Here is a 24832-nt window from a genome sequence, read left to right as displayed (position 1 = left end):
TCTTTAAGAGGTATAAAATCTTTGTGACCTGGATTCTTCTCACATTCTGCCACATGTTTGTGTAAATTAGCTTCTCCACCATAGCACATCTCAGCTTCATGATTTCCTATAACACCAGTAAATGTGTGTGTGTGTGTGTGACAAAGTTATTATGATAACGTACAAATTCAAAACTTCACATTGTCTAATGTTTCTTTTACCATCAGGGTAACATGTTTATTTAAAAAGCTGATGAAAAAGTTTAAAATCTATGACTAAAACTACTTGCTAAATATTTTAACCTCGAAGAAAAGTGTTGGTACTCTCGTGATTTCTTAGTTTGTTTTGAACGCTGATTATAGCAGCATCTGAAATAGAAATATAACATAATGAAGATACAAGAATATATATATATATATATATATATATATATATATATATATATATATATATATATATATATATATATATATATATATATATATATATATATATATATATATATATATATATATATATATAAGGAGCTGAATATTTTCCAGAAACACTATTGCCCGAATGCAGTATATTCTCGGATAGACACTTTCCCACATGCAAGTTATCATTTTAGTGTTCTTCTTTATTCTAATTAATTTCTTATAAAAGTAATAATGTAATATGATACTCAAAATGACTTTGATTTAATATATGAACTGAATTTGTACCTGTAGAGGTTGACTCCAATCTCTGTATTTGCTTTGTTTTATTCTCCATGGCTGCTGTTTGTGTAGATCTTAAGCATAAAATGGTTTTAAAATGTAAAGTTTTATCAACATCAAACAAACAAATTTAAAAATAAACCGGGAGTGATCTCCCCTAAACTTTCTCGAATATTATATAAAACAACAGGAGATGGGAAATCGGGATATAGACATGATTTTAAATCCATTTTAAATACTTTAAAATAGAGTAAGTATAGAGAAAGTCTTGTAATCGTGCAAAAAAAAATCGAGATTTTTCCAAATCTCAACGTTTTACACCTCACTGATACGGAAAAACATAATTTTGCAATCTTGTCCGTATGTCTGTGTGTCTCTGTGTGTGTGTGTGTCTTAGTGTGTGTAAACACGATAACATGAGTACCGTTACAGCTAGGTTGATGAAATTTCATATATAAGTATTTTATCAAAATCGTAGATAAAAATGAACTTTTGAGCGATTTCCGATAACCGGAAGTGGTACTTTTTCTACTTTGAATTTTTTAAAAGCCTATAACTTGAGTACTATTTCAGATAGATAAATGAAATTTCACATGTAAGCAAAAATCTAATTCTCTGCCTTCTGTCAAATTTTGAGTAATTTCCGTTGACTGGAAGTACTAATTTACGCTATTTCCGATTTCTCAAAAAACGCATGTAAATTCATAAAGTACTAATAATATTGCGCACTATTCTATTTTAAAAAGTTTAAGTACTTAAAATTGATTAAAAATAATAACTATATCCCGAGTTCCCATCCCCTGTTGCTTTATATAAGAACAAGCCAACCCGGCCAGGCCCTGCACTGGCATCTCTGAAAAACGTATCTGTAAGGACCATAACTTGTGTGTTTGGTAATTAGCGTAAACCCGGCATTGCCCACCCTAACCACAACCAACATAAACACACAAAAAACGCAAACATAACACTAACACAAAACAAACACAAACGAAAACACAAAAACAAACGCAAAGACAAACGCAACCACAAACACAAAGAAAACACAAACACTAACGCAATCAAAAAAGCAAACGAAAACAAATCCAAATGCAAACACAAACCCAACCACAACTAAACGAAACCAAAACACAAAAAAAAAAACAACGAAAACATAACACAAACACAAATACAAACACAAACGAAAACACAAACGCAAATAAAAATGCAAACGAAAACACATACGCAAAGAAAAAAAGCAAACGAAAACATATCCAAACCCAAATCCAAACGCAAACACAAACCCAACCACAATCGCAAACCCAAACTCAAACACAAAGAAAATACAAACGTCAATATAAATTAAAAGTGTCCACAGTCTAGCTCGGGACGCCAAATCGCACCATGACGACGTGCGGCGTAACCGCCTGATTCAACTTAGTAAACGACCCAACTTATTCATTGTCTTTTGAATTCACCTACGCGAACGTAGGTACAATTGCAAACACGGAAGAGGCCCGGGGCGCCAAATAGCACCCTGTCGGAGTGCCGGAGGACGTCCGGATTTGATTAACTTAAAGACTATAGTAACCTTTCTTATCCATAGTCTATCGCATTGTTTAAAACAAAATTATGCAGCATAGAGCTCACATGATAGCCCAGGGCGCCAAATCGAACCGTGCAGGGGCGCAGGCGGACGCGCCTGTTTCAATTTAGTGAACAAAATTATAATACTCCAAGCTTATCCGTAAATGGAAAGAAATAAACATATAGGATTTGTAGGACCTGGCTTATTAAATGTTATTGATTTTAAAAAAATATTAGTAAAAAGTATGTTCAGTGTATAGAATAAATAAAAGGCAGTATTAAAAATACCAACGACACTGCACTTAAACAATCCCCGCTAATTATGTAATTATTTTTTTTCCTAACACCAAAACAAAGTAATAAAAAGTAAATTCTTTCTTCCCCCGATTTAATGGTTTTTTAAAGGGAAGTAACTGTGTTTTCCAAATCAAGGGACGTAATGAGAACTAAAGGACAGAATGCAAATACATTTCAGACACAATTTTAGAAATTTTATAAACGTTGATACACTTTTGTTTAATTTTATGTAATGTTCATAATTGAAAATTATTATTCTAAGTATATAAAATGAAAATTGTTTTGAAAGACTTTCAATAGTAATTTTTTAACTCATAAATTTAGACCATGAGCACTTTAATAATCTAACACTTGACTCCGTGAAAGTATCACATTTGTTTCGTTTTTGTTATATTCCTTTGTAATCCTTGATTACAAACATTTTACAAACATTTTACAAACAAACATTTTACAAACAAACATTTTACAAACAAACATACAGAATTGAACTTTATATATTAGATATTCGAGAAAGTTTAGGGGAGATCAGTCCCGGTTTATTTTACAACAAACATGGGGTCTTCTATGGAAAATCAAGTTACCCATTTAAAATCTTAACGCTTTATAAAGCTAATTTTCTGTCGGTTATAGCTTTAACAATATGTCCGTTTGCTATTTTTATTAGGCCTAGGTTCCAACACTATTATCAATTTTCAACAGTTCTTCTAATTTGAGTATACAATAAATTTCCCTATATCGGAGGAATGGGAAATCAATCCTAGATGTCTTCTGAACGGTTATCAATAAAATAATAATTAGTAAACAATATATTCAGTGTATAAATTTATAAAAGTTCGTATTTAAAATACCTTTGTTTTACCTATCACATTGCACTTTATCAAATCATGCTAATTAGATAATTGATTTTTTCAACATCAAAACAAACTTAAGAAATAAAATGTGTTTTTCTGCTTTATTGTTTTAATTATATAAGGAAGTAATTGGTAGGGGGTGTGATGAGGAGGAGAGGGGGGGGGGGGAGGTTAAGATGGTGTGACGTCACACTTTTGCATTATAAAAAAAGCAATGTTAGAAAACGAATTTTAGACATTATTTCGCGTTTTAGAAAACTGTTTTAATAAATTGTAATAGGAATCGATTAAAATAATCTATTTTGACAGAGTTCAGACAAGATTTTAGAAAAATATCGATGCTTTAAAAAAATTCAACTGCAATTTTAAGGGGGGGGGGGGTTGTAGGCTGAGGTGTGACGTCATTTTAGAGAGGGGGGGTTGGCTTTTTGTGACGACGTATGACAGAGGAAAGGGGTAGGTTAAAATCGTAAAAAAAAGCATGACCTTATTTATGGATGACCCCCATTATTTCAACTATGCATTTTTGTTTGGTTGTCTCAACTCCAAGATGTGTATATATGTATAATAAAGTTATAATGTTCAGTAAAAAAGTGTATTGTCACATTAATATTTAGAGTCCACAATAACAATAATTCTTGTATTAATACTAATGATAATAAAAACAATAATAATAATATTCATAAAAATAAGCCCCTACCTTTAGCAGCAGACTGTATGTTTATTTAAAATGTCGATCTTCAGGTTTTTTCAAGAAATACGTAAAATACACGTAAGATATTTTGGGATTTTCCGATTTTACATTGTTTAGTTTCAAGTAGATGTTACGGTCAAAGCCCGAAGTCGGCCAATGCTAGGATTGGCCGGCCAATCCGCGCATTGGCCAATATCGCCTCCCATAGGTCGGTCAAAGTCCGAAACTTTGCTTGATTTCGGTCTTTGGCCGGCCAATCCGCAGACTGGCCATGGTGGACCGGCCAAATTCTAAAATAGCTCTTGATTTCGGCCTTTGGCCGGCCAGTCCGCAGACTGGCCATGGTGGATCGGCCAAAGTCTTAATTAGAAGATCATGAGCAGATTTTGTTTTATTTTATGCCGTAATGATCATGAAATTAAGTCTTTATTGATTATTAATTAAAGTAAATGACAGAAACATTCAAATTTTTTATTGTACTATAGTCTCAATCTATCAATATCATCATTTGTTAAACAAGTTGAACGTTTATGGCATTTAGAATTACATAGCAGCTTGTTATTTTTATACTTGCAGCTATTTGTTGTGCACTTAGTTGTGCAATTGCAGCGAGTGTAGCCTTGGCCGACGGTCAATGATTGTGAAGATGCGATGGTTCGTAGTGATTTTTCCTCTGTGCCAACTGACGACAATAAGAGCAGTTTTTCGTGAAGAATTGAAAACTCACTTCTAGCATACAGTTGTTTTAGAACACCATGTTCCGTTCCTAATTTGTAGAAACCGCCCTCGATTGTCACCCACTTCGCCATCTTTAAATTTTGTATTTGATGTTTTAAGCATCTTAGCACCTTGAGTTTGCAAGCCAGTATGAGCTGCTGATCTGTGTTCCATGATGTCTTGTTTGTTGTGACACAATCTGCAGGTATTGTTCCCTCCGTACCCTTCGTCTGCTTCATTGGGTATTCCACAAATAGCATGGACATCGTTGCCACAGGATCCAAAAGAATGAGCTGCACTACAATGTTTTTCACAAACTATACAGAATCTGTTGGCCACATTATTGTCACGCAACTGGTCTGGACGTTCCGCCACGGCAGTAGACGTGTTAGCTGAGGATTTCGTTGCATTTATGGCAACCTCCATTTCTTGTTCAATGTTCTCAAGATCTTCCTCAGTAACTATTTTATCGAGAGCCCATATATGGAAACTAACATGGATTTACATTTTTTTTCTTTTGACAGCCATCTGCTATGTCTGTCTCATGGTCTGACGGCCCTTTTGATCCATGTCGTCTTGCATATAGAATGCTATACAAACAAGAGCTAAACAATACGTTACTCTCAATAAAAACGCACCCAGAATAATGAAAATATGAAAATGCGATCACAACTTAGTCTAGAGAGAACATTGGCCAGGACATCACGGCCAGTGCGCGCATTGGCCGGCCAATGTACAAAATACGCTGTCAAGTTTAAGCGCTTCGGACTTTGGCCAGTACGTCCCGGCCAGTGCGCGCATTGGCCGGCCAATGTACGAAAAACGATCTTAATGCTAAGTTCTTCGAGCTTTGGCCAAGAGAGCCGGCCAATGCGCGGATTGGCCAGCCAATCCGCGCTTTGGCCGCACTTCGGGCTTTGACCGTAACATAGATAAACATGTGATTTATTAATAATTAGAAATTGGTAGATACACATTTTTTTAAATCAAGAATTATATATGAATATAAGTAGAGGGAAATTAAGAAAAAAACTATAATTTGTATAGAATTTGTAATATAATTTGTATAGATACTTTACTAGTTTCGACACGTCCTCTGCATTATTAGTTTCAATCAGTGGCGTAGCCAGGATCGTCTCAAGGGGGGGGGGGGGGTTCCAATTTTTACCCGGGGACAAACTTTCGATTTGCACCCCTTCTCAAACTTTCGATTTGCACCCCTCCTCAATCTATCGATTTGCACCCCCCTCATACTTTTTCTATATACCGAGGGGTCTATGGGGGGGGGGGGGGGTTATGACCCCCCTAACACCCCCCCCCCCCCCTGCCTACGCCACTGGTTTCAATTGCTTCATCCTAGGTCCTAGGAGAAAATGTAGAAACCTTGAATCGGCTATCTTAATACTTAGAGACACTTATCTTTCAATCTATATATATAATTCTCTTCTGGGAACCGCTAGAAAACAAGCTGTAAACGCTCCCTACCTTCCCCACCCCTACATGGTCTTAGTGAGCTGTGTTCACTCTAAATGTTTACAAGCAGAGCCAACGATTTTTAAATTTGGGGGGGGGGGGGGAAGAGGGGGGGAGGAAGGGGGGGGGGTTATGGTCCTTAACGAGCTACTTATAGTGTTTTAAAGAAATATTTTCAGTGGCAGCGTTGGTACTGTCGAATTCACAAATTATGAATGACTGAAAAGTAGAAAATAAAACAACTAAATAGCGGCGTATGTTATGCCGCGGGCCGGCTCGTTAATATTAAAAGGGTATTTGTTGTACACTTACACAATCAAGTTAGCTTGCAGTTAAATCAGTATGCAAAGGCTAGTCGCCGTCAAATTTCTTAACTTTGACCCCCCCCCCCCCCCCCAGCTGCGTCTTTAACTGCGCAGCGTATGAAACAATTCATATAACCGAACCGTCTGGATTTTAAGAAATTCTTTTGACGGTAACAATGTAAAGTGGGGTTTTCCCGATTTTATATACTAGGCGACGTCCAAGTGACTAAGAATCATAAACAATTCAAATTAATTGTTTATGATTTTTAGTCACTATATTATTATATGGCTTACTAGACTTAAGTGTACATTTTTCTTCAGAAATATTTTGACTAAATGTCAATTTTGTTTGATAGCGTTGAATGCAAAGGCAATCACTAATAGTGTTATCTTCATCTGGTGTAAATACAGTATTATTATTATTTGTGTTGTTGTAATCATTATTTCCCTGCCATTGGTAAATACAGTCTCATTGACTGTTAGTGTTAGTTCTGGTAAAGGTAATACACATATAAGTCGAGGATAAAATATTCTGGATTTTATTTAAACGATAACATAAATACAAATGCTGTACAGTAACAGTATCTAATTTAGAACTCTCAATTATTGCTCAAGCATAGCCTATAGAAATACACACTTATCATTACATTTTTCTAATTGAATATATATGGTCAGACATACAACTCAGGAACTGAGAAAAGATGAGTGTGTCAATAGCGCATTAGCTTTCCCGCATGAACCCTAAATGCGACATACAAAACAATCCTAAATATAATACACAAATTACCCTTACTGTACCAAACAAAACACCCAGGACTATAGCATATAAAACACACAGCTAACTATAACTGATCAAACACATCAAACTAGAACTTATTAAACACTCTAAATGATAAAACTGTTAACCCTTCATTGCATGAATTAATTTTGTGAAAGTTTCTTGAAAAAAAAAAATCTTACACGTTAGGCTGTTATGAAATGGAATTATTTTATCAAATAATGTTTCTTATAGTCATAAAAATACATTTTTATAAAAATTGTGTTTGTGTGTATATAATATAATATAATATATATATATATATATATATATATATATATATATATATATATATATATATATATATATATATATATATATATATATATATATATATATATATATATAAATTGATATAAATGTTAATGTATGTATATGTATGAGCATAAAAAATTTAATAGAGACGGGAAAAACCAGCTGAAGAAGAATTTTTCGCTTTATGGAAACTAGCAATGAAGATGTGGAGTGGTTTAAAGGTAGGCTAGAGGAATTTGGTAGAAACACTCCAATGTTTTGGATCAACAGAACCAAATAAAAATGAATAGAAAGGTTTTTTTAAACTTAAATATTACATTACTTACTACCCATAATAGAGTAGAATTTTAAAATTTAATTATAATCAGTTTACGATCAAAATTTAATTAATATATATATTTTTACATGGAAATGGAAAGTTAGGAGCTTCTTCTGATAGACTATTGTAGAAGATAGAATTAGGGAAGTGAAATTTCCTGATAAATTATTGGAGAAGATGGCATTAGGGAAGTGAAATGTTCTGATAGATTATTGGAGAATATGGCATTAAGAAAAGGCAATGCCCTCATAGAAAAGAACTAGCTGTGTTCTGAATGTCTAACAGACAAAAAATTCTATTCAGAAAATAAATGATTATTATCAACAAATTCAAAGGGAATACAACCCCATATAAAACATACATTAAGACATACATACTAGTATGTAATATGGGCATTAAAGAATATTTAAATAAAAATTATTGCAAGAGGTGAGGATTGGAGCATAAATCTTAATAATTAAAAAATTTTTATGTTAAACATTATCCTTGATTTAATTAAGTAGAGAATTTTTTTTTAACAACCATTGTACCAGAATAGGCTAATTTCTGTACCTTATATATTCAGTCTATATGGCTGAAGGTAATAATATTTTTTAACTAAAGCTGATATAAATATAAAGGAATGTAGTTATTTCAAAAGTGTGTCATGAAATGTAACTTTTTTTTCTGAAGTATCTTCTAGATTAGAATGTGTTCTTAAACAGTGAGTTGCTATATAGGTTTTGACACACTACATGTATAGATTGATGTGAAATTGAATTATTAAATGTCAAATCATATGTCTGTACTATTATGATATGTACCAAAAGAAATGTAGGAATTTACTGAACTTCTTCTTAAAATTATTTATTAAAAAATGTACCAAAACTATCAATCTGTTTAATTAATTATTAGCTAACATGGTAATCTTAATTTTCACTCATAAATGAGTACATAATGTACAATTTGAATATGAAAAACATTGCAGGTCTAATGTGCTTGCAGAGTTTCTTCCAGGCATCTCTTCGGGGGGGGGGGGGGGCTAAGCCCCCCCGAAAAATTTTTACCGCCCCCCCGAACGAAATGAAATTTATATAATTTATATAGAAAATATATACTTTTAACAGTGTCCGCCCCCCCGAAGAAAGTTTACCGCCCCCCCGAAGATTTCAAGTGTCCCCCCGGAGAAAAAAGTCTGGAAGAAACACTGTGTGCTTGTAACCTCTGCAGACTGGCAGTTAATAAAAACTTAGACCTTTTCCTTTGATGAGCATAGAGCTGCTTCATCCCTCACTCATGTCTTCTGATTCACTGGTGTGCTGTTATGGGAACAGCTGTCTCATTCTCCTATATCAGGGGTCTCCAAACTTTTGAGCCCGAGGGCCGCATTAACTATTAAATTTCAGTTCGGGGGCCAGTTTCTTCCAGGCATGTCTTTGATTTTTCTGGGCAAAGTTCCTCAGCCATCACCAACAAACGTTTTTTCCGTGGAGAAAAAGATCTCCGCGGGCCGGATGAGAGGACCTCGCGGGCCGCATCCGGCCCGCGGGCCGTAGTTTGGAGACCCCTGTCCTATATCATTACCACTGTCATTAGTTGTGTCAATATGAAAGGGGAACTACTCTACCAGTTCCTCTACCTTTTTCCTTAAGAGATGATTCTTTAATGTCAAGATAACTAGAATAAAAAAAAATTTCATTTTAAAGTGGCAAAAAATTATTTTGTTTAAAGTGTGTTAAATAAGAATAAAGACATATATTTTTCAGTATTTAGTAATATTTATTGTTTATAGCCAAATTATACTTTTCACTAAAACTAATTATTACAAATAATAAAATACATATAGATTCTATTTTAATTTTAACAAAAGTATCAAGAGTTATTTAGTAAATCTGTCAAGCTATAAAACGTCAGTTTACTCTATACTATCAAAACCTCTTCAATAAGGAAGATACAGACTATGAAATACAAGAACATTTTCTTAATTACACAACTAGGCTAAACAACGATGACTGTACCAAAATCAACGCGCCAATTACTAAAGAGGAAATATCCAAGACTATAGACGGACTAAAACTAAATAAAGCTCCAGGACCAGACGGACTAACCAATGAATTTTATAAAATCTTCAAAAATGACTTAATACTCCTTTTACACGCTACATTTCACGACATACATGAAAGAGAGGATTGTGCTACAGATTTTAACAGGGCATATATAACACTCATTTCCAAAAATGATACGGACAGGACAAAAATTATAAATTACAGACCTATATCTTTACTTAACAGTGATTATAAAATATTGACAAAAACTTTAGTTAAGAAACTCGAACCTTTCATATCTAAATTAATACACCCCGATCAGCAGTATAGCATACCAGGTAGAAACATACACAACAACACGCACTTAATCAGAGACATCATACATTATAACACGCAGAAAGACACACAACTAGCGATTCTTAGCATCGACCAACAGAAAGCTTTCGACAGAGTAGATCATACATGGTTAATGAAAACAATAGATACTTACAACCTAGGACACTATTTTAAAACATGGATAAAAATAATATATAACAATGCACATAGTCATTTGTTAATAAACAACAGTGTTACAAGCGCTTTTCACATACAGAAATCAGTTAGACAAGGGTGTCCTTTATCTCCGCTACTATACATCCTAAGCTTAGAACCCCTACTAGAAAACATTAGACAGGACAACTCGATTAAAGGACTGTACATTCCAAACACGGTAGGCAAGAAAATACTTGCATACGCAGACGACACTACTTTCTTAGTACAAACAGAAAAAGCAATACAGACTGTAATAGAAAAATTCAACAACTTTGGGAAAGGAAGCGGGGAAAAATAAACGCAGAAAAATCAAAAGTAATGGGTATAGGTAAATGGAAAGGTAAAGATAACTATCACATAGACATAACAATAACTGACAAACTCAGAATTTATGGAATAACCTATACCAGCGATCCCACAATAAACGACCAAGAAACATGGACCACACTGAAAAATAAAATAAATCACAATCTGGAAAAATACCAATACTGCAGTACAACCATTTTTGCCAGAGCTGCATTAGTAAACAGATATATCGTTCCAAAAATAATTTTCGTAGCGACGAACTCTACAATACCCAACTCATTTATTAAAAAAAAAACAAGCACATTAGAGAGTTCATTTTCGAAAACGCGATTAGAAACATTAGCCACAAAACCTTAATACAAAATAAATTAAATGGAGGTATAGGGCTACACGACATTCAAACTAAAATAAACACCTTCTGATTAAAACACCTGGATAGAATAAGGATAGAACCACATTATTTAGCACATTAGCACAATACTACATTGGGTTAAACATAAAGAGCATTTTAAAATTAAACATCATAACACCACACTATGGGGGAAATGACATAGGCAGCTTTTATAAAGAAACGCTAGCAACATTCCAAGGAAACAAAAGCATTATTGGGGAAGACACAAAAAAAAAATATACGACATCCTAATCAAACAACAAGCGACACTCTTATACACGAGAATTAGTTGGGCCAGGGAACACAATATAATAGACTTTAAAGATACATTTAGAAACCTACATAATAAACGCATTACACCAAAAGTAAGGGAAGTAGCATACAGACTGATTTTTAATACAACTCCAGTTTCACGAAATACAAAGTCAAATCAAAATGTTAAAATAACATGTCAAACGTGTAAACAAAATATACAAGAAACTGAGAAACACATTTATTTAGATTGTATATTAGTACAGAAAGCAAAGCAAACAATTGCGAAAATATTAAACACCACCAATCAAACAACCACAACAAATAAAGCAATCACACTTAATTTAATTAACACGACTAGACAAAGAATAGAAGACGAAAACAGACTAGTAGCAACGGCTATTTATAGATCGACTATATGGCAAATTAGGAATAAAGTCAGATATTTTTTCACAAAATACACGGACATTGTGTTAAAAGAAATATTTCAAGCAAAGCTAAGACAGACTGGGAACTCTCACTTAACTGAGAAAAAAAGAAATATACAGGAAAGAAATAAATAAAGTATTAATTTTAATCTAGACAGTCTCAAGCCAAACATCACTCGATCAGCCCCCAAGTAAATTAATATTAGAACAGTCTTCTGTTTCCCGGGTTTTAAAATGCACAACCTGAATGGTAGAAAGAGATACACACCTCAACCCCCCCCCCCCCCCCCCCCCCCCCCAAAGACACACACATTTCCCGGACTGGCGGATATTTGAAGGTAGCGTGCCCTGATTGCCAAGGGTCAATTTTATGTCATGGAAAGTTTTGGGATGATAGATCAGTATGTGTATTACAGAGACACTTCTCCCACGGTCGTTTCTATTTCTGTCCATGGGTGGCTACAATGTGAACTTTTGACTCCGCAGCACACTAAACTAAGCAGTCAGGAGAAAACTAGTTTGCACACCTTATTTTAATCTAGTTCTTATGCCATTTTATTTTCTCCCTTTGATTATTCTTTATGCAATTGATGTTCATTGTTCATGTCTTGGATGCTGTGTAAAATCTATCAAATATATGATTATTACTGATTAAATGTTTAAAACAATTGAATTAATAAAATATTAAAAAAAAAAAAAGTCAAGCCTATGATGTTGTATTTCTTTACAATTGATGTTCATTGTTCATGTCTTTGATGCTGTGTAAAATCTATCAAATATATGATTATTACTGATTAAATGTTTAAAACAATTGAATTAATAAAATATAAAAAAAAAAAAAAAAGTCAAGCCTATGATGTTGTATTTCTTTACAATGTGACTAGCCTGATGGATTTATTCGATTGGTGCGTATATACAAAGACGGATTATCCAAAAACTCTTAGAGCTAAATAAAGCACCGGGATGGTTTAACAAATGAGTTTTACAAAGCTTTTAAAAATGATCTAATACCAATCATGCAGACTACCTATTAGGAAATACATGATAGGGAATACTGTGCGACCGATGTTAATAGAGCTTATATAACCCTAATCCCCAAACCCGACGCGGATAATATGAAGGTTACAAGCTACAGACCCATTTTTTTATTAAACAGTGACTACAAATTATTGTCAAGCCTATGTTCAAAACTGTGCTGTAAATGACATGTCTGATGCGAAAAAGAAAAAAGTAATCAAACAAAATATTACTATTAAATGAGTGTAATTTATGATATTAAGTTTAAGTGTTTTACAAATAAAAATTCTATAATACTGACAGATGTTTTTAATTTTATTAATTAACATTCATATCTTTCATAAGTTTATCTACATACTTAATTGAGTTAAACATTACTGTTATTATTTATTATGCCATTAGAAGTATTAAATGTTTCAATTACATGCAATGTATTATTATATTCATAGTAGACTAAACATTTTACTGCTTAGACATCAAATTGACCTTTGCTCAAACATTTATACATTATGTATTTAAAAATTTAATTTCTTGTATTTTAAAGATGTACTCTCAGACGTTAGCTAACTCTAATTCTAATGAAGTTTGAAGTGTTTTATTTTCTACCTAAACACAGCAGTTTTTTAATTAACACCTAAGTGAGCATTACATTCTGAGGTGCCAGTGTTATAAGATGAACTCTGTTCATAGGGTAGACTTAATGATGTTCATAAGATAGACCTCATGTTGTTCATAGGGTAGACCTATTGTTGTTCATAGGGTAGACCTATTGTTGTTCATAGAGTAGACCTAATGTTGTTTGTAGGGTAGACCTAATGTTGTTCATAGGGTAGACCTAATGTTGTTCATAGGATAGACCTAATGTTGTTCATAGGGTAGACCTATTGTTGTTCATAGGGTAGACCTAATGTTGTTGTTAGGGTAGACCTAATGTTGTTGTTAGGGTAGACCTAATGTTGTTCATAGGGTAGACCTAATGTTGTTGTTAGGGTAGACCTAATGTTGTTCATAGGGTAGACCTATTGTTGTTCATAGGGTAGACCTAATGTTGTTGTTAGGGTAGACCTAATGTTGTTGTTAGAGTAGACCTAATGTTGTTCATAGGGTAGACCTAATGTTGTTGTTAGGGTAGACCTAATGTTGTTCATAGAGTAGACCTAATGTTGTTTATAGAGTAGACCTAATGTTGTTCATAGGATAGACCTAATGTTGTTGTTAGGGTAGACCTAATGTTGTTTATAGAGTAGACCTAATGTTGTTTATAGAGTAGACCTAATGTTGTTCATAGGATAGACCTAACGTAACATATTCTGTAACTGCCCTGCTACTAACCAAAGGCTAAACACCCTGAACGCTCTACAATTTGACCACCCCTTTCCGAGGTCTCTTGTCAGAAGATTTTATCAATAGCTGATCCCCATCACCTCCTAGTTGTGCATGGAAGACTTTAATTTGTTTGTTTTAACACTTTTTATGCTTATAGTGTTTGTATACTTATACGGTTTGTATACACATACACTTTGTATACTTATTCTCTATGTATGATTAAACTGTATACTCATACTCTTTGTATACTTATATTCTATTTATACTTAAACTGTTGGTAAACTCTTTGTATACTTACAATATTTGTATACTCTTTGTATTGATATACTATTTGTATACTCATACTTTGTGTATACTTATATGAATGTGCTACTTATAATGCTTGTATACACTTTGTATTCGTAAATATTTGTATAATTATACTCTTTGTATACTTATACTATCTCAATTTGTATACTGATACACTTTGTATATTTAATATACTGTTTGTATACTAATACTGGTGATGAAGTCTGATTGTATTCTACAGTTTACATTTTCAAATAATAAAACTGGTTCAAGTACTTCTAAAATATTATAACTGTTTATCTACATATTTTTAAACTAACCTTGGACCTTAGAGAACTTAGAGGTGAGCCATGGGAGGGGAGGTGAGATAGGGAGATTAGAAATTGGAGGTGAAATATGTGAGGTGAGACATGTAATCTGTAAGACAGGAGTGAATTGTGTTGATGTGTAATATACTAACGCTGTGTAATGTGTAAAGCACCAGAGCTGTCACAGCTGTGTGCTGATATGTAACGTGTAAGACACTAGCAATCTGTGATGATGATTGGAGATTTTTACTGACAGAGGCGTAGCGAGGGGGGAGGGGACGCCATTTAGGGGCGGGTGGTGACACCAAGGCAAAAAATAGCAAAATATATAGAGAAAAACTTGGTGGGGTGCAAATCGAAAATTTGAAAGTTTGTCCCCGGGAAGAGTCGCTACGCCTATGGGGGGGGGGGGGGGTGACACCATTAAGTGCCGCACCGGGTGACACCCGACCTCTCTACGCCACTGATTACTGATATTTATAATACTTTTTTAGAAATTTAATTCGAAACTGCTTTAAAAACGTTTTTATTACCATGACTTTGTGTATATTTAGTAATCTACATTTTACCGCCCCACTTTTAAATCTGACCTTTCTCCTTTTTAATATCAATGTTATTTATTTACATATGACATCAGAGTTCATGTCAAACTGGCCTTGACTAAGTAGGTGAACACATTTTTGTTTGAATGACAGCTCATTGTTTACATTCAAGAGATTAGGTTCAACTCGTCCTTCTATGTGTAGACGTACACGCTTCGCCAGCTGTGTCATTGTTGACACGGTACACACTGGTCAGCACACAACACAGGGATTAACGCTGTTTGTGTTCGTGCTTCATCATGGCTGGATAGATGGCCGCCATTGACGGGGTTTGAACTACAACCAAAGGTGAAGTTTGACCAGTTGGTACATGTTACGGTTCCAAGGAAAATGCGCAACTGAAAAATAAGCACATATAAAAAGCGCAGACAAAATTATGCGCAGAAAGAAAATTGCGCAAATTGGCAATTGAGCATGTAGAATAGTGCGCGCACACACAGAAATATGAAACCAGAGATAAGGTGCAATCATAAAATTGCGCACACGGAAAAAAAATCAGTTTAGCCTGTTTTGTTTACAGAGCTTCTTCCAGGCATCTCTTCGGAGCTGTTAGTTCCCCCCCCCCCCCCTGAACGAAATGGCATTTATATAGAAAACGTATACCTTTACCAGTGTCGTCCGCCCCACCCCCGGAAAATGTAGTCCGCAACCCCCGAAAATATCAAGCGCTCCCCCCCCCCTCCCCGAGAAAAAAGTCTGGAAGAAACATTGCTTACAAGGTCACGCGTCTAAAAATTAACGATTGATAAAATCCTCTCAATATTGCGTGACGTGCAACGCATGGGACGGTACGCTTATATATATATATATATATATATATATATATATATATATATATATATATATATATATATATATATATATATATATATATATATAAACGTATATAGGTCCTATATATAGTGTGCGTGTCAAGTTGATGAGTGCAGACCTTCGTTTATCGTAGATTTCCCTTTGACCGCAGCATGTGCGCATGTTAGCTTTCCTTGAACAAACAAAACGGTTTGGTTGGATAGGTTGAGCATCAGTTGTTGCGAATGTCGTTAAATATTGAATGATAAAGTTATTTAGTACGTCAGGTGACAGAACTCTGTCACATGACTTTACTGGCCAATGAATGAGCCTGTTATATGTGGTCTATAAATATATTTTTATTAGACGTTAATTTTATTTGAAAAGAAAACATTGAAAAGAATAAACAAATAAAGAAATGAACGAAATCACGATTTTCGTGATGTCAGTGATGACGTTGCTTCGTATAAATACCTGGCGATTGCAATATCTTTATCTCTTCTGCTTAGACTCAGCTTAAAGCTATACCCAGCATTTTCATAGTTTCATATTCATATAGTAAGTTTTTGTACGACAACATTTTTTTTCTTCCGTTTATGCGTGCTGTCTCCAATTAATGTTTTAACAAATGTGCTCAGCTAATTTTAATAAACAATTAAGGGTAATCGTCAAAGAAATTTTGTTAGTTATGAGCAATGTTGTTTTTCCACAGGGTAAGATGGCCGCTAAGAGGAATGCAGTTATTGCCCTTGCCTTGCTTGCAATTCTGTGTATAGTTCATATCTCAGCGGTAAGTTTTTAAAATAATATTTGTTTAACACGATTAGTTCCCTTATTACAGAATGTAACTGCTTTTTTTGGCGTTTTTACACGATTTATTAAACATAACAAAAAGTGATTAAGTCAATTTTAGTATAACATTGCACTGTGGTTCAGTAAAGTTGTATTAATTTCCTCTTACAGGATTAACATTTTTTGTAGACCACACAGATTGTGTTTAAGGTTAGATATAGTTAATGGTTAGATTAACGTTAGGGTTAGACTAGGATTATGGTTAGGGTAAGAATGAAGTTAAAGCTGCATTGAGTTTAGATTTAAATTGAGATTATGGTTAAATATAAATAACAGTAGGATTGTTACTAGGTTTATATTAGTTTAGATTGAAATTAAAGCTAGGTTGAGGCTAGGGTTAAATTGAATTAAGGGCTAAAATGAGATTAGGGTTACGTTTAGTTAACGATAACATTGAGGCTAGGGTAAGATTAAGATGACTGACGTTAGAGAGAAACTAGAAGTAGTTGAAAAAGGGATTATTAATTGAAGACTAACTATGTAGCTATTTTAAACGGTTTGACATTTTTGTGTATTGCTATAATTATAATTATTTAATAAATACTATTTTCTATAAGCTTAACGTATAAAACTAAAGTTTACATTTTTATACGTAATGATTAGTGTCATTTGAATTTTTTTTATAACCAACCTCTTAACAATCCTGTTTTTACCTTTTTTTAGCAAAGAGGAGGCAATACGGTAAGGGCAATTTTTTAAATTATCCTTCGAAACTTGATTGTAATTATTAGTCTATTAAAAATGTTGTCTGTACTGAAATGTATGTGATCAGTACAATAAATGAACAGCTTTGGTAAGCTAGTGCTGTTGTGGTTGTAGAGGTGTGGTGGTCGAGGTTAACAGGTATTCTCCATCAATATGTTACTCCGCTCGTCAGTAGCTTCCCTTGATGTTATTGCGTTTATAACAGTTAAAAGGAAAATTAAAGCCACCCTATATATATATATATATATATATATATATATATATATATATATATATATATATATATATATATATATATATATATATATAGATGTTACGGTCAAAGCCCGAAGTGCGGCCAAAGCGCGGATTAGCCGGCCAATCCGCGCATTGGCCGGCTCTCTTGGCCAAAGCCCGAAGAACTTAGCACTAAGATCGTATTTCGTACATTGGCCGGCCAATGCGCGCACTGGCCGGGACGAACTGGCCAAAGTCCGAAACGCTTAAACTTGACAGCGTATTTTGTACATTGGCCGGCCAATGCGCGCACTGGCCGGGATGTCCTGGCCAATGTTCTATCTAGACCAAGTTGTGATCGCATTTTCATTATTCTGGGTGCGTTTTCATTCAACTTGTTGTAACAAATGATGATATTGATAGATTGAGACTATAGTACAATAAAAATTTTGAATGTTTCTGTCATTTACTTTAATTAATAATCAATAAAGACTTAATTTCATGATCCTTACCGCATAAAAAAACAACGAAAATCTGCTCATGATCTTTTAATTCGGACTTTGGCCGGTCGTCCCTAGCCAGTTGATCTTCTAATTAAGACTTTGGCCGGACCACCATGGCCAGTCTGCGGATTGGCCGGCCAAAGGCCGAAATCAAGCAAAGTTTCGGACTTTGACCGACCTATGGGAGGCGATATTGGCCAATGCGCGGATTGGCCGGCCAATCCTAGCATTGGCCGACTTCGGGCTTTGACCGTAACATATATATATATATATGTGTGTGTGTGTGTGTGTTACGGTCAAAGCCCGAAGTCGGCCAATGCGCGGATTGGCCGGCCAATCCGCGCATTGGCCAATATCGTCTCCCATTGGTCGGCCAAAGTCCGAAACTTTGCTTGATTTCGGACTTTGACTTTATACATATATATATATATATATATATATATATATATATATATATATATATATACATATATATATATATATATATATATATATATATATATATATATATATATATATATATATATATATATAGAGAGAGAGAGAGAGAGAGAGAGAGAGATAGATAGATATAGATATGTATGTATTGATATATTCAGCAGGTCCCACCAAGTGGAACACCGCCTGTTACTGGTGTAAGTAGTATTTCCCCAACTCCTAACGTTAGACACATAACTGTGAGACAGAGTTTTCCGAAAGTTTACTATTGTAATTTTTGAATGGTAATTCCCGTAAAAGACGGTATGTTGAGACTTGACTGTTTACATTAGTTGTTAGATAGGCCTGTACGTCTAGACGTCTTACACATTTTTTCACTATTTTATTTCTTTTAGAACCGACCTACACGACCTCCACGAACCTTCTATCGCGTTAGAGTTGTAAATTCGGTAAATAAAAAAAAAATATTAAAAAATTAAAAAATAAAATATGTATATATATATATATATATATATATATATATATATATATATATATATATATATATATATATATATATATATATATATATATATATATATATATATATAGGCTGTACATATAAATATAAACTTCACATTAGTAATTTGTATTAATGAGTGTCACGACGTCAAAATCGAACACACATAATACAAATTACAAACGTATTTAGCAAATAATTTATTTGTACTTACAGAATAGGTCAACAAGCGTACCACCAGTTGGCGGAGTAAGTTAATGATATTTGCTTTTAGTTATATGTCAAGTATGTTTAGTGTTAAGTTGATTTATTTTTTAGTTTACTAGTAAGTTACCCTTGTATTTAGTTGGGTTAATTATTGAACTAAATTTTAGTTATAGGCAGTGGCGTAGCGAGGGGGGAGGGTGGGGGTGCGGACCGAGCCGGAGGACACCATTTAGGGGGCTGACACCAAAGCAAAAAAATAGCAAAATATATGTGTAAATCAAGTTTGAGGGGGGGGGGATGCAAATCGTAAATTGAAATTTGTCCCCGGGAAGGGTCGATACGCCTCTGGGGGGTGACACCATTAAGTGCCGCACCGGGTGACAGCCGACCTCGCTACGCCACTGGTTATAGGTCAAGTAAATTTAGTAGTGAGTTGATGAATTATTTAGTTTACTAGTAAGTTACCCTTGTATTTAGTTGGGTTTATCATTAAACTAATGTAAAAATTATTGAGGATTTGTAGATTGTTTAATGTAATATTTTATTAGGTTCTGTATTTAGCTAATGTAGTTTGTAATTACGTTTAAATTAAATATAATATCTTGTTAGTTTTAGTGTTTAATCAATGTTGTATTTAGTCATTTAGTTAATGACATAAGTTAATGTATAATTTCGATTGGTTTAGAAAATATTAAGGCAAATTACTGTTGGTTAATAGTAAGAGATACTTAGTTTAAAGTTTAATTAGATTAGGTGTGGGAAGAATGTAGCGGGGTAATAAAATCAAGTGATGATAAACTAATTTTAGCAACAACAAAATAAGGAGTTGTTCTTCCAAGATCATAACGATACAGTGATCTTTAAAAACTGAAGTCAAATTATTGTTTTAATATCTCCAGTAGAAATAATGTTTTGTTTTTAAATTTGAGTAAAACAAATTGTTCCGATCAAACTTGTCATTGATGTTATATTTGTTATGAGAGCTTAGAATCCGCATTATGTGTTCCTTTGCATATAATTATTTTTCTAATGTTCTTTCTAAATGGAAAAAAAAGAAAATTCAAAGATTTTATTATTTAATCATAATTATAAAAAAAAAAATCAAATGCATACGTTTAACTTCTGAAAAGTTATTTAAGAACTAATATAAAATATCACTCAATTTGTGTTTTATCAAGGGACATAATTCAAGTAAATTAATTTTAAATGTTTTGACTGCATTTGTTATCTTTTAATTTTTATTAAATTGAATTTGTTTTTCTTTAGAACGTCCTAACTAACCAATCGAACGAACAGCCTAGACAAGTAAGAGTTTGTTCAGCTTTTGTTCTGTTTGTAAGTGTTTGTTTAGTTGTGTTATGTTTGTAAATGTTTGTTTAGTTTTCGTTCTGTTAGTAAATGTTTGTTTAGTTTTTAATCTGTTAGTAAGTGTTTGTTTAGTTTTTGTTCTGTTTGTAAATATGGCTAGAGTTTTCAAATATTATTTCATATGATAATTTAACGTTGATAAATCTACTGTTAACAGATTGGTTTACAAATTTAAAGGTAATAATTCCGAAGATAAACTTATTCAAAGCTAATTATAATTTTACTAATATAATCGACCCAAGAGTAAATAATCACTCTTTACAGCTTATACTAGTTTCTAATTAATGTTTTAAGTGTGACATCGTCACAATTATTCTGTGCATGTAAATATGTTCGTGTGTCTGAGGATACTGCGATATACACAATAAAAATATTTCCTCCTCTTGGGTTCCCATATTTTACCTACGAACTAAACAATAGTACACAAGTACTGTAGTTTTAATCATATACAGATTCCTACATCATACATAAACATCTGTAATAGTAATGAGGATAGTATTTTTAAAATATTTTATAGACATTGGACAACACAGACCGCGCTTACGTAAGTTTATCTATTGAGAAATTTTTGTGATTTTAACTCCATTTGTCGTTTTCTATAGAACAAAGCTCTTATTATTTTAATTTAAGTTTTGTTTTAAAGAAAATTATAAACTTAATACTGGTGTGTTTGATTAGCGATTAAGACAATTATTGTTGTTGTCTGTTTCGTTTGTTAATCCGTGGTTTTTCTTTAAGATATATGTTCCAACTGTTGTTTTAAGCTAGACGATGTAACCTTTGTTTTAAGCTAGATTTATAATAACTATTGTTTTAAGCTATACGCTGTAACTGTTATTTTAAGCTAGATGTTGCTGCTGTTGTTTTAAGCTAGATGTAACTGTCGTTTTAAGCTCTGTTGTTTATGTTTCCACAGAGAACAGGTTGAGCTCGTAAGACAGCACAACTAGAACCACGAACTTAGAAAAACTCAAGTAAGCACGAGGAAAATAATATATATATATATATATATATATATATATATATATATATATATATATATATATATATATATATATATACATATACATATATATATCATCTCCTATTAAGACTCAATGATAAACCATTTTTTTTAAAAATGTGTTAGCGTAATGGTTTAAGTAATCTTTTAATATGAAAATAAAATACACAATATACAATAATAAGCCATTTAAAAAGAAAGACGTTATATTCAAATGAGTATTTGTTTTAAAAATGCAAATAATAAACACACAATGTACCATTTATAAATACGTGTGTTATCATATCAGATTAAGTCATTTATAGTTAATATAAAAAAGAAATAATACACTATAATTATTTTCACTTATTGTTTCTATAGTTTAAAATACACCAAGGAGAATAGAGAGCTACGGAACTATTTGAAAGAAACTCAAATTCTTGTGATTTGTCTAAAAGAATTCAATTAAGATGTTTCTTAATAAATAAAATCTTAATTTTAAAAGGTTTTATTTTGTTCTTCCATCTTTCTTACCGTAGATTTATTTAGTATATAAAACATTTTACAATCAAATGTTGTATTCTGTACGTACGAGAACCGATGGTGGCAGTGCCGTAATATTGACGTGAGTACCTTCAAACAAAAAGCGGAAAAACTTTGGATTGATTGTGTGATAGAGCTGGTTTAGAGACAAATATATACATGAAAATGTGATGTTGTTTACCCATCTCATACCGTATATAACATTGTTAAAATGTGAATATATTTACTCACCTGTTCACGGGGATTTAAGACGGAGTAGCCTAGCAGTAGATAGCCAGTCTACTAACCCGTAAATCTCGAGTTCGAATCCGAGTTCAAGTCAGTAGAGCGTCTACCCAGCTCTGATGTGTAACTAACTCACGTTAGGGAAAATAAAGGCAGATGGGCATAAGCTGACCACACTATCCCTTCATATGCCGCGTTCACAGAAACAGGTGAAATCTACTTCACTTGCCCCATAGACCCAGGTTTGGAAGAGAAACTTTTCACAGCTTTCTTAATACTCAACGATGTAATTGTACCCACTCACTGTTGAGGAACTAACCAGACGCTTTGTTTTTACAACTTGGGTAGCGATACCCTTATTAGATTTTATCCTCTCGTAATTTAAAGTTAAGGATCATAAAAGCATTTGGTGAATTAGGGATTCAGATGACATTCGGTGGATAAGGGATCTCAAAGAAATTTGGTGGAGTAGGTATCTAAGGCATTTGGTGGATTAAGGATTCAAAAGAAATTCGATGGATAAGGGATCCCAAGGTAATTTGATGGATTAGAGATTCAAAGGCAATTTATTATTTTGATGGATTGTGGATAACAAAGCCTTTTGATGGATTAGGAATCGGAAAGGCATTTGGTGAATTAGGCACACTTATCATATACGGTTCATTCAGAAGGGGTCTCCAAACTTTTCAGTCCGAGGGCCGCATTAACTATCAAATTTTAGTTCGGGGGCCAGTTTCTTCCAGGCATGTCTTTGATTTTTCTGGGCAAAGTTCCTCAGCCAGCACCAACAAACGTTTTTTCCGTGGACAAAAAAAATCTCTGCGGGCCGGATGAGAGGACCTCGCGGGCCGCATACGGCCAGCGGGCCGTAGTTTGGAGACCCCTGATTCAGATCATAAAATACTATATCGTTCTTACTGTTTAACTCAACTTGACAATTCTGTGGCTAATAAATTAAAGCAGACTATGCAACAGCAGTTCCATTACGACAAAGCTTCATCTTAAGACTACCCAACACGCTAGAGATTCTAATTTATGAAGATCAACTCGTTCAATAATTCAAGGCGTTTGGTGTGGTGTGTAATTGAAAATGTTAAACCGAATCTTGAAATGGACGTGATCGCTATATGAAATCGATCAGTTTAGAACTCCTGGGTAATAGAAATATTTTGATTTAACCACAAGGTTTGGTGTCAATGGTAATTGGTGTTCTCGCAGTTGGCGCATGATGTTGATCGTTTTCTGGATTAGCCAGTACTTAATTAGGGGTGAGGAGGTCATGGTCATGCTGACCTGGAGTCGAGGTGTATGGCCCGTGAGCGGGATGGCCATAATATAAGTCACGGGGTCAGACGCACACACACACACATACACACACACATACACACACGCACACATACATAAATACATACACACACATATACACACACACTCACTCACTCACTCACAAACTCAGTGTGTACCCACCCACCCCATTTGGACAACTGTGTCTTTCAGGAAGTCTTCACCCGTCACTAAACACCGGTGTATGGTACGCCGCGGGTCGGCTCGTTTTATAATGTTTGTTAATGTTAAATATGTATTTTGAAACAGTTGCCTATAAGTGGCTATGAATAGGAAGACGAACTTGCCCTAACTGTTTATATATGACTTTGTTTGCCTCATAAGACAGATATTTTCTTTTGGTGCAGGCTCGGGTTGATCATTAGAGTTTCTTCAAGGCATCTGTTAGGGGGGGGGGGGGGTAGAGTGGTCAACATGCAGGCATTATACACCAACATCTTGGTGTTCCTGGTGAGGTTTGTATTCCCCCACACTCGCTTGGAGAGTTTGTCCATCAGGAAATTGATTATAACATTTAAAGTGAGGTAGAGAGAATATCATCAAACTTACAGTTAGAGGGTCAATGTATATAGTATATAATTAAAACCGCGATTAAATAGTATTAGAATGTATATCACCAAACCCGCAGTCAAGGGGTTAAAGTAGAGAACACATAATCTAATACGTGGTTATATATTTAAAATATTAGAATGTAATTTACCAAACCCGCAGTCAATG

General features: G+C 33.9%; 1 long non-coding RNA gene across 1 annotated transcript; it reads right to left on the bottom strand.

Annotated features, from left to right (window-relative positions):
* Window positions 1-262: 262 nt before the first annotated feature.
* LOC131952432 (uncharacterized) lies at window positions 263-4172 on the bottom strand. The gene is made up of 3 exons (XR_009388533.1): window positions 4089-4172; window positions 684-751; window positions 263-347 (listed from the first exon to the last, which is right to left on the bottom strand). It is a non-coding gene; the product is annotated as an uncharacterized LOC131952432 (long non-coding RNA).
* Between the last annotated feature and the right edge of the window lie 20660 nt (window positions 4173-24832).

This window comes from Physella acuta, unplaced genomic scaffold (assembly GCF_028476545.2).
Source record: "Physella acuta isolate Inbredline_101_S28 unplaced genomic scaffold, ASM2847654v3 ptg000873l, whole genome shotgun sequence".
Classification (NCBI taxonomy): domain Eukaryota; kingdom Metazoa; phylum Mollusca; class Gastropoda; family Physidae; genus Physella; species Physella acuta.
This window is presented reverse-complemented; position numbering and strand designations above follow the sequence as displayed.